General features: G+C 38.4%; 1 pseudogene; it reads right to left on the reverse strand.

The window, feature by feature from the left end:
• Nucleotides 1-9,380: 9,380 nt before the first annotated feature.
• On the reverse strand, nucleotides 9,381-10,315 carry LOC139701602 (vomeronasal type-1 receptor 90-like; annotated as a pseudogene).
• Nucleotides 10,316-12,765: the final 2,450 nt, after the last annotated feature.

A 12,765-nucleotide genomic window follows, 5' to 3' on the forward strand; every position in this document is an offset into this window, starting at 1 on the left:
ATGTGACTTGGAAGAATCAATTCAGTTATTTTATAACAGAGAAGCTGTGTTGCTGCCCAAAAAGAGAGGAGAGAATTTGGAAAATTCTTCTGGGCCTGGATGCACAAGGCTGTAATCCCAGCACCTTGGAAGGCTGAGGCAGGAGGATCATGATTGCTAAGCCAGCCTCAGCAAATCAGTAATAAAATATTAAATATTTCTCTAAACAAAATATGTCTCTAAATAAAATATTAAAAAACAGTGCTGAGGAAGGGGCTCAGTGGTCAAGCATCCCAGAGTTCAATGTCTGGTACAAAAAATTAGAGATTTCCAATGTAGTGGAACATTTCCTCAATCTCTTTCAGAGAACTCTTTGAAATTATAGGTCTGTTCCTGGAATCCTCTGATGTGTCTGTACAAATCACTTTTTTATCCTCAAGCCAGAATAACGAGCCTCAGGTAGAATATTCCAGAAGTATCTCCAAGAGCATAGTCCCTTTCTTAGTTCTTTCCCATGGTTTACAATCAAAGTAATAATAAGAACTACAAGCAAAATAGAGTTATTCCATTTTAAGGTTTTTATTAAAGGACAAGTATCCAACCCAATCTTGAAAGATGGGTCCCCAGATATTTTCTGGATTACAAATTAAAGGTGACATTTCTCCAGACTCAAGGGTCCCAAGCATAAAATTTATGTTGATGAGTGATCTATTGGGATAATATTTTTTGTAGAGTGTGTGTATTTCATTAAATATCACTCATGTGAGATATACAGTATTGTAAGATATTTCTGCCACATAGTAGAAAAAAAATTTCATCTGAAAATCAAACATATAAGGGTAATGGGTTTTATGGCTACTAGTTGGTTTAATAATGTCAGATTCTAAGGGGAAGAAAATATTAATTACTCACAAACATTGGAACTCATTGAAGAATTTAGACCTGAAGCAGGTTTTTAGTTAAAACTTTTGGAGTACAGATTTCCTGACACAAAAATTTATAACGTTGGTTGAAAAATAAAAAAGGTAAGTGTAATAAGACTCATGGACCTTGCATACCAAATAGTAATAAATTCCTGGTTAAGTAAATTTTACTGCCATATTGCTATTGATTTGTAAAGTTCTTTATATAAATTATGGCTTTGTTTTCCTATTCTCTTTTCTCAATAAAGAAAAGCCAGTACAAAAAAAAAAAAAAAAAAAAAAAAAAAAAAAAAAAAAGATGATCAAGGCAAAAAAAAAAATCAGGTTTTAAAAAGTCATGATGAAGTAATGTGACAAATTTCTCCATTCAGTTATCCAACCTATTTGAGTTGGTTGCACAGTAATCCCAGAAACACAATGTAAAGTACCAAAGTTACACATATCTATAATCTTTTTTTAGTTGTAGTTGGACACAATATCTTTATTTTATTTATTTATTTTTATGTGGTGCTGAGGATCGAAACCAGGGCCTTGCACATGCTAGGTGAGTGTTCTACCACTGAGCCACAATCCCAGCCCCCTATCTCTAATCTTTATTGCTCACAAAAATGATGACTTGAGACCTATATTTACTGGTAATGTTATATCATGTTATGGTTTGTAAGATAAAATGTCCAGTAATAGATTTCAAAGAATAATCCTTATTGGTTTGTTTATTTTTGTCATCAGGGATTGAACCGAGGGGTGCTTCACCATTGAGCAACATCCCCAATCGTTTTTTATAATTTTTCAATTATAGAGATATGGTCTTTTCAGTTGCTTAGGGCCTCACTAAGTTGCTCACAGTAGCCTTGAACTTGCCTCAGGCTCCCAAACTGCTAGGTCAAAGAATAATCTTAAATAGATACATATTATCATCGAAGATCTACCATTGTAAAATCATTGTAAAATTACTTTAGCTCATGTAATTTCTGTGAAATTCCATTTTTCTATCATTGAGTTGAAATCATTCAAAAAACCTGCAGTGACACAACATTCTATTGTGTGTCTGCATGAACATGTAACCACAAATTCCACAGTTATGTACAATGATACTGTGACAATAAACATTAAAATAAAGAATATTAAGTAAACCAAGAAATTCAGCTAGTGAATAAATAAGAATAAAAGCATGAGCTGTAGAAATATTTTACATTACCGAGCTCTTCAAGGAGTACAGTTTAATAATCTATAAAATCAGGGCACTGAGTGGGGTTGGCTGCAGAGTTCCTTTAGAAACTGTAATCCTGTCAACCTAAAAGTTTTAGGACAGGATGGCGGTGTACAGATGCTGTGAATTGGCATTGATATTCAGGAAGTTGTAGCTCCAATGGAGCTTTAAAAATGACTAAAACGTGTTTTTTTTTTTTTTCCTGGAAGTGAAATCCCTCCATAGCAATATGAAAAATGAACCTTCTTTGGAGTGCAGATCAAGGAAATTGGCAATGATCTCACATCATCAAAGCACCCCCTTAGCTTCCTCAAAGTAGAGCCAGGTTAGACCAGAGTACCCTAGTCACACTCTAACTTCCAAATCACACACACCACTATCAGCGAGCTGTGCATGCCAATCACTTCAGTTGGACTTTATCTCCATATCATGCAATAAGTGACTATTTTAAAGAAATGTATTTAGCTGCACCTGTGCTAATGAGTCGTTTTAGTGGAAAAACAGTCTGGTGAGCATGCTCCCTTTATGAAAACAGATATTTTATAGCATGTCACCTTGTACTTGTGTCTCACCTGGCTCTCATCTGGCTAGCATAGCACACTCCTGGAGATGAGGGGAAAGGGCAGGGTCGGCCACCAGCAGAATGGTTTCAAGTTGATAGTGAGGGCTTAGGACCCCGCAGAGGAGGAAAATCCAGCTAAGTCTCTTTTATTAGATGGATCAGGGTCTGAACATATAAGGCATTGTTATCATTTCGCAGCTGCCAAAATTTCATACTATCGCATGATACATGACATCATCCAATAGGTCTCCAAACTAGTAAGAAGGGTTCAGGATGCTGCACCTGTACTTGGGGTCTGGGGGGAATGGGAGTGTGGAAAGGAAGGAGAAAAGCTTTCTGTACACTGCAACGTGATCTTGGACACTTAGTTGGACAGATTCGAGCATGAAGAAGGGAGCAGTATCTTTTTTCTGAAACCTGAAGTGGTCATGCCTACATTTTAGGGTGCATATAAGTTGTAAATAACATGATTCATCTCTGTCACTTAGCACTCCATGTCCACCTCCCCACACACACAGGAGAGAGCAGAACTTGGTTTTTTGTTATCACCTAGGTGATTCTTTTTAATCATAGCTCAAGTTTACCATCATTATTGTGTCTATCATTTCTTTCCAGAAATAGTTTTAAAATTTGATCTCTTGGAAGGTGAGCCTGATCTTGCTTCAGGCAAGTGACTCAGGAAATATGGATAAAGTGGGCTGTATGCTGTATTTTTTTTTTTTGGCCCAAATTGAGCTGGGAGAGTAAGAAGAGCATTATGAAGAAACAGCTGGTGTGTTGGGGGAGACAATGCCCTCACCAGCTAGGTGACAGTGCTGTGTTCATGGATTCTCTGAAACAAATGACACATAGCTTGTGGTCCTCAAAACCCTAGGATACACTTGAGCAAATGAATGGAAGTCCTATTTCAGAGAACTGGGTAAGAATTTTACAAAATGCTTGGTGAATTGAAAGATTTGTCAGCATAGATTGTGTTCAGAATATTGACATTACCCATATTTTAAAATAAATCTTCAGAAATTTTGGGAGAAGAAGAGAGTGTGTTTTTTTTTTTTTTCATTTTTTGAAGAAATGGGGACTGAGCAGAGTCCTGCCAATCTGGTAATCCCAGGAAAATCCCCCAAATCCCAAAAGCTAAACTTAAGGACAGAGATATTCTTTTCCCAAGTTCTAGGAATTTGTATTGCTTGGTGTTTCGTAGCCACAAATGGGAAAAAAAAAACACCATCTTTAGTTTTTAAATATTTAATGTATTTGCAAACTCAACATCTGCAACTGTAATTTGAAATTTCCTAAGTGGCAGAGCACAGGGCAAGGGCTTACAGTATATATTGTGGCAGGAAATGTTTCAGGATAAAATCCTAGGATATACTTGGCAGTAATGTGGGGTTACCCTCTACCAGATGATGTTTTGAGCATAGGAGATTTCCTTCTAAAGACTTTAAAACATGGAACAATAAATTAATTGTTTTAATTTTTGTTTAAATTATTTTTAATTAATTGTATTAAAATATGAAAACAATTAAACAGCACAGAAGTCACATGTATCAATAGTAGTTCTTTTTTGAGTTGTAATAATGACAGAAACAGAACCATGTATATTTATCAAAATTAAAACATGTCATGTGCCTGGTAAAACACGTTGAATAAGTAATGTTTAAAATCGGAACATTACATTTTATAGGGAGCATGCATATTAACAGAGCGTGTCAGTAACTATAGTCTTGTTCATGAAAACCTAAAACTTATTGAGGTCTCCTATGCAAAAATTGGAGACTTTTTTTTTATCAGTCTGTGAAGTCATGAGTAGGCTAGGAAGGAAATGTCCTCATTGTGCCTTACAGGGCATGTCCTCTCACCTGAGAGGGACTCATAGAGCTTAGGTCTCTTTTGCAGATACCAACAACCTCACTAAGATGCCCAAACTTCCTCCTCCCACAGCCTTCTTAGGACCTCGCTGACCACTGGTTCTGCATCTGAGGATCCAGATCCACTTACAAGATGGAGGTGATGGGAAGACACAGTTCACCTGAGAAGAACCTGGGCTGGTTTAGGGAAGGGAGGCCTTTAACCCACCTCTCTGCAGGGCCTTAATTTTTGTGTCTGTAAGAAAGTGACAATGTCTCACTGGAGAGCACCAAACCATCAGGTCTCCAGTGGGACATATCACCTGCCCCTCCATTTGACGGTGTGCTCAGGTGGATAACAGCTCTCTAGAGAGAAGTGGGCTCCCAACTTTTCTCTTAAGTTAAATGACATGTGTATTGGGGGGTCACAGTCATCCCAATCATTTAGAAAGTATCAATTCTTACATTGTGACATGGGCCAAATTTGTCTAAAATCACCTAACATTTTGTCAGGGCACTTTCTGGTCTGAGATCTTCCTGGCACCCCTGTGAGTTGCCGTTTGGCCAGGTGACTCAGCTACCATGGATGATGGGCATTTTCTCTCTCAGCCCCTTCTTACTGGGAGGACCTGGTTCCTGGGGAGTGTTGACTTTGCTCTCCATTTTTCAAAGTCTGAGAATCTGGGTTCAAGGTGTGAGTGCAAATTAAATTGGAATTGAAATGTGTTGAAGTAAATACTCAGAGTGCAGGTGAAGCTGGAGTGGGGGTGGAGGTATTCACAGGCAGGTGAGGCTGGGTGAAGTGACGCTTGTTTCACTTATTCAAATGCAATTGAGCTTCATTTCTCTTATTGACTTAACCAACAGAGTCACTTGGAAGTTGCTCCTTTGGAAGTACAATATTTTCTCAACCATTCCTTTCCTTAAGTACAATTTTATTCCTTCCAATTTATTTTTTTTTCAATTTATAGTGATCATGAATAAAACTGCTACGAATGCTTGCATACACATTTGGGGGGTAAAACACAGATTGTGACTGCCAGATCATGTGTGTGACTCTCTGTGAAGGATAAGATATTGTAATGCTATTTTCAAATAGCCTGTATCATTTGGCATCTGATAAATTGATATGGACTATTTGAAAACAGCATTGCAATATCTTAAAAAAACCTAGTATTCCTGGTTAAATAAAAAAGAAATTGACATTATTATTCACTCTTTTTCCTGATTTAAAAGACTTTTATGGGTTCATATTTTCATGGTATGAACTATTATCAAGGTTAGTAATTTTTCAGATGGTGCTTAAATCTGGTATTTTGTCCCAATTTAAAACACTTCATTCAGATAGTTATCCTACAGGAACTACTTATGGCAACACTGAGATAGATGAGGTGCCCAGACTGAACTTACACCAGAACTTCAATTACTTCTTCATACAAAAGCGGATATGATGGTTAACTTCAGGGGAATCATCTTCAAATGACTGTTTAGGTTTTTATTGTATGTTTTATTTTTGGTATCAGCCATTGAACTCAGGATTCTTAACCATTGAGCCACATCCACAGCCATTTTTATATTTTATTCAGTTATACAATCTTACTAATTTGCTTAGGGCCTCACTGAGTTGCTGAGCTTGATTCTGATCTCACAGTCCTCCTACATCAACCTCCCTAGCCAGTAGGATTACAGGCATGCACCACTACAACCAGGTTGTTTGGCCCAGTTTTGCTGAAATGTTATCAAATTTTTGGAAAAAAATATTTTGACACTTTGATAATCATTTCACTTTTCTTTGTAAATTCAGGGAATATTTTTCTCACAATTGGCTTAAAGTGATTGAAATGTTCTATGATGAGTAAATAAACAAAGATCAGATTTCCCATTTACCAATGTTTTAGAGTACAGTCAGCAGCATTAAGCACATTCAATTTTGTGTGCATGTATAATCCCCACCATGTACAGAACTTTTTCTTCTTCCTAAGCAATCTCTATATCCATCAAATAACAGTTTCCCTACTGAAAACCTTCCTCAGCTTCTGGAAAATGTATTTCTATATTCTGTCTCTATAGATTACATTACCCAAAGTTTCACCTTCTATGTGTGGATTTATACAATGATGATTCTTTTTAAGAGTGACATTTCATTGGACATAATGTCTTCAACTTTCATCTGTGGTTTCTTATGGTACCCCATGATATATCCAGACACCATGTTTATACATTCCTATGCATGTGGATATCAAAATGTTTGCATCATTGCCTATTTTAGATAACGGTACCAGGAGCAAAATTGTCCAAATGACAGTTTTGAGTCCTTACCAATATTATTTGTTATATTTGTAAAAGCACAATTGATACCTCAGATGGAAATTTATTAGGCATAATAGAGACTACCGAGACTATTTACTTATTAAAAGCTACTCCAATCTCATATATTTATAAATATAGGGACTAATGAAGATAATAAAATTGAGATTTACCTCTCAGGGGTCCATCTCACATTTTCAGTCAGAAATACAACGTACTGCCAGGCACAGTGAAATTCTCCTGTAATTCCAGCAGCTCGGGAAATGGAATCAGGAGGATCATGTGTTTAGGCAGCATCAACCAAAGTTAGGTGCTAAGCAACTCAGTGAAACCCTGTCTCCACAAAAATCACAAGATCGGGCTGAGGATGTGGCTCAGTGTTTGAGTGTCCCTAATTCAATCTTCAGTAACTCCTCCTGCCCCCCCCAAAAAATAATATAATGCCTTTAGTTTATCTCAGAGGTATATGAAAAAATATCTAGCATGTATTTCTCATTCACAAGTTTAAAAGTAATCACATAAAATCCCCCCGTTGTCTATTCATTCTACAGAGAAAGCAGACACACTATGCCATGATGAATGGTTGCACATCCGTGTGGAGGCTTTTTATGAAAATTTATCTATCATGAGATGATCCAACATTTACTCTCTTTCACCCATTAGAAAAACAAAAAGTTAAGGCTGTGTTTTTTAGTACAGATGAAAACCAAAGGGCTACTTGTGGCATAGCCATTGACCACCATCATCTGGATACAATGACAAATAGGGTAATTTTTCCACCTGGTTCTTGAGGAGGAGACAATGCAGTCCAAACAGTACATGAGCACAAAGAAACCCAGGAGCAGCAGGATGGTCCTAGTGGCCCTCTGTTTTGGGGAGGCTTTTGGAGACAGGCTGGTGAGGTGAAGGTGCTGGCACTGCCTCTTATGTCTATGCAAGAGGTTCACCATGAACCCACTGGAGAGGGCCTGGAGCCCTATAAGGAAGACGTCCTGTAATGAACCCAGTATGATAAATAAATGCCTGAGGAAGTAGCTCATGGGTAATATAGTGCAGGCATTACTGAGGAATATAAGAGTGTGTGTGAGGTCACAGTGGTGTTGTCAACAGCAGAGATTGAGAAGTGGGCACTAAAGGACATATAGAAGACCCGCAGGGAAAGAAGGGATCTCAGGCTGTCCTGTGGGGATTTAGGCTTGAACTTTGCCAAATTGGAGCTTCAGAAAAATAATATGTGTCCTAATCATATGGACCATGTCATGTTCTGTCACTTTGATCCAAGTTCAAATTAGCCCATTCCTGACTCCACACGTTGTGATGCCTGAGATTCCGAGTTGTTGAGAATTACAGGTGGGCACCACCACCATGGGCTACTTGCAGTTTTCTTTGTAATTTCAGAGAAAGTTTTCCTCACCATTGATTATAAAGTAATTGCCACATTGTATTATTATTTAAGTAAACAAAAGATGATATTTATCATTTATCTGTGATTAAGAGTACAGGTCAGTGGCCTTAAGCAAATTCAAATGTGGGTGCATGGATTCTCTCTACTATCTCCCCAGTTTTTTCTTATTCCTAAAATATCTCTGGATTAATTAAATAAAAATTCGCCAGGGCACACCCTTCCTCAGCTGCAGGAAAATGCCATACTACTACATTCTGTCTTTATAAATTATAGGACCCAAACTTCCATCTTTTACAGGTAGATTTTATACAATGTTGATTCTTTTGTGATTGACAGTCACTTGACCGAATGATTTCAAGATTCATCTGTGGTTTCTTATACATCAGGATCACCTTCGTATTTAATGCTATGCTTAGTATTTAATGCAATATGCTCTCTTTGCATATTACTCTACTGAATGTTCCACCATGCTGTGTGTAGATGTATACAGTTTTGATTCTGATGCCTATGCAAGAGGGTCACCATGCACCCTCCTGACATAATAAATTCAAGACTTGTCTGTGGCTTCCTATGCACCAAAATCTTTCTCCTATTCAACGTTGAGTGGAACTCCATGATACATGCAGACCATATCTTCATACATTCATATGCTTGAGAATATCAGACTGTCTCTATCACTGACTGTTATAAATATGGTATCCTGAGCAATGGTGTTTAAATAATAGTTGTTGTCGCTACATGAAGTTTTTTTTTTTTTTTTTTTTTTTTATTCATAAAAGTTCAATTGATAGATGAGATGGCAGTTTAAGGGATGTTTACAATCTATTAGGCATAAAGGAGATTTGTTAAAACCACTGCAATCTCTCACATACCTATAAATGTATGCACTGATTCAGAAAAAGAAAGTGATATTTACTTCCTAGGGTTCCGTTCACACATCAATCAGAAATATAAAGTTACTAGCTTTGTTGGAGCCATATGGACAAAAATCTGTCATGTTTTTCTCAGTTTCAAGATTCAGTGTAATTATTTTTAAAAACCACTTTATGCATTGATCCAACACAGAGAGCAAACTCACTATGCCATGATGTGTTGATGCATGGCAGTGCAGTAGCTCAGGTTGAGAAATGACCCATCATGCAATGATTCAACGTTGACTGTCCTTCCCCCACAAACATTTCAAAAAGGTAACGCTGTGTCTAGTCATGCAGATAAAAACCAAAGGACTGATTGTGGCATAGCCATTGGACACCATGATCTGGACAGAACGGCACACAGGGTCATTGTTCCACATGGTTCTTGAGGAGGAGACCATGCAGTCCAAACAGTACATGAGCACAAAGAAACCCAGGAGCAGCAGGATGGCCTGGTGGCATTCTGTTCTGGGGAGGCTTTTGGAGACAGGCTGGTGCTGTGAAGGTGCTGGCACTGCCTCTTATGCCTATGCAAGAGGGTCACCATGTACCCACTGGACAGGGCCATGAGCCCTATAAGGATGACATCCCGTAATGCACCCAGGACAGTAAACAAATGCCTGAGGAAGTAGCTCATGGGTAAGATAGTGCAGGAGTCACTGAGGAATATAAGGCCCTGGGAGGTCACAGTGGAGTTGTCAACAGCAGAGATGGAGAAGTGGGCACTGAAGGACATATAGAAGACCCACAGGAAGAGAAGGGATCTCATGCTGTCCTGTGGGGACTTAGGCTTGAAATTTGCCAAGCAGGAGCTTCTGGGGCTGAGGGTGAGGGCCTGCAGGACACTCAGCAGGCAGATAGCAGAAATGGACAGGCCCCTCATCAACCTGTACAAATAGGCAACTGATTTACATGTGACATCACCCTGAAGCCCCACCTGAGATGTAAAAGTGTCTGCAGCAAAGATCCCCGTGTTGAGCAGCATCAGGATGTGGGTAAGGGCCAAGAGACTGATTATCCAGTCCGTGTCCTTGAGCCTCTTGTCACACAGGAACTTGATGATGTGGAACATAAAGAGGAGGGTGTTGGCCACAATCCCAATTCTGACTTCAGAGTAAAAGTTGCTTCTTAAATTAATTACACCATGCACTATGTGGTTTTTTCTCATCTTTTGGGGTAGGGAATCATGGAGTACGTGTCTTAGGGAGAAAAGTAAGGAAATGCATTGTCACAAATATTAAATTGCATCCCTCTCAGACAACATTGCTTCCAGAAGGAAAATTTATTGGCCTGTCCCAGTGCCCCTGTCCCCTTTAACTGAAGTTTTGCTGACACACACTGGAATTCTTTCTTTCCTCTCTCTTTTCCCATCATTTCTCAATCATGGCTGGATTCCAATTTATGAAAAGTATAAAAGGATTTCCTGAGCATTAAACATGATCACATCTGTCATATATTTCTCATTCACAAGCTCCAGTGTTATAAAAAAATCTTTCCCGGATGCAACCTTGAATTTTTCGTGGTGATATCTTACTGCAAGGGTGGAGTATGTGTCCTTATTGTAGTAAGGACTATGTACTTTTGGGTCAATTGAAATTATGGGGCTTTAATTAGAAAGTAAACCCTCCTAAGCAAAGAGCCTCAATGTCTTAGGCCATGCATATTAACGTTAGCTTCCTGTTACCTTTATTCTGGTTTGTTCATGAACACATGTAATTTTGTTCATATATTCACAGAGAAAATGCTAAGTATTGCAACCTTGGAAGTGAGATGGCTTGAATATACCTTTGTTATCTTCCACTTAAAGGATAAGTATTCAACTTTGAGAAGCCTGTGAACCTGGGCTCTGGGCTCATCTCATCTATAAGCTGAACAAAACCCCATCGTGTATGTACATGAGATACCGTGCATGAAACAGGATGAAGCACATTTGCCATACAGGGAAGGCTTGCTGCGCAGTAGGATCTCTATGGAATTGTTCAATTATTTAGACTTCTGAAGATCCTCAATCATAGAAATCTCTTAATAGTTGATCATCTCTATCACCAACTCAGATAGGCTAAAAAATCACCAGAATTACAATCTGTTGGGAATCTCTGTTTAGAGAAAACAGAATGGATTTTAGGACGATTTGATTCCCACACACAGCTATCTATGTTAATTATTTTTGTTATGAAATCACAATTTGACCTATGTAATCCAAGTACAGTATCAAATACTAACAGAAACACATTTCAGTATTTTTTCTACTTAAATATGTGCAAAGCTGTGTGAGGTGGAGCACACCTGTAATCCCAGCAGCACAGCAGGTTGGGAGGCTGATGTCAAAGGATTGCAAGTTCAGGGCCAGCCTCAGCAACTGTGATGCACTTAGCAACTCAGTGAGACCCTGCCTATAAATAAAACACAAAATAGGGCTGGGGATGGGACTTGCTTGTTCAGTGTCCCTGAGTTCAAGCCCCAGTACCAAATCAAAGCAAAACCTTAAATACGTGGAATCATTGTGATAAACAGAACCATAATGAAAATAGACACACATTGACTCCACTTGAGGAATTTATTGCTGTGTAAGTATCCAACCTATCTTTGAAACATGAGTATTTTTGAGTCCAAGTTTTCCGTCTTCCTTCAAGAATGCAATGACGTTTCTCCCAACTCAAGGTGTCCACATGTAAAATTGATACTTGGGTTTATTATATTAATGCCTCACACATACCAGATACATTTTCTACTACTGAACTACATCTCCAGCTCTGATTCTAGAGAATTTTGAAATGACTTACTGGCAGAATATTTTCCTCGAAAACATATATATTTACTTTAGTCCAAGCATCTCCTATAAGTAATCATTGAGATTTAATTTGTGTTTTCACATACTGAACCTAATAACACCTGAAAACAAAGTCTTAAGGCTAAATTAGTTCATGAGCCTATGGATGTAAGAGAATTCCCAGCTACTCAGGAGGCAGAGACAGGAGGATGTCAAGTTCAAGGCCAGCTAGTAAATTAGTGAGACCCTGTCTAAAAATAATATATTAAAATTGGGCTGGGGATGTACCTCATCGGTAAAGAGTCCTGGGTTCAATCCCTAGTACAAAAACCAAAAGTGCTAAGGAAATCTGACATGTTAAAGATTTGTGAACATTTTTGGTGCCACGTGAGAATTCAGAGTGTAAGTACAGGTTTCGTTTAATCATTGAAATGCAGATCTATTTTTTTTTTAATTTTAACTTTTAGCTGACATAATATCTGGACTTAGGGAGTCTCGTATTAGAAGTCAATACATGTTTACATTGCTTGCTGAATACATGGGAGAATTAACATTTTGATTTTCTCACATTGTATAATTTCTAAGTGTGCAGAGTCTCAAAACTCTTATTTGGTCACACGAAATCACCTGATGTAGACTCTGATGACCACATTGATCTATAGACATGAGAACTGCTGACCCCAGCCCTGCTGCTGTGCCCAGGTGCCCCTCACCCCTCCTCTGACTGCTCCTTCCCCTGACCCTTCCCAGATTGTGCTGAGCTGCACCTCTATGTGGGCAACATGTTTAGATTCCGTACATGAATGAGGACATGCAGTAATTGACTGAAAGGAAAATTCTATAGACCA

This window comes from Marmota flaviventris, chromosome 13 (genome assembly GCF_047511675.1).
Source record: "Marmota flaviventris isolate mMarFla1 chromosome 13, mMarFla1.hap1, whole genome shotgun sequence".
In the NCBI taxonomy this organism is placed as follows: Eukaryota; Metazoa; Chordata; class Mammalia; order Rodentia; family Sciuridae; genus Marmota; species Marmota flaviventris.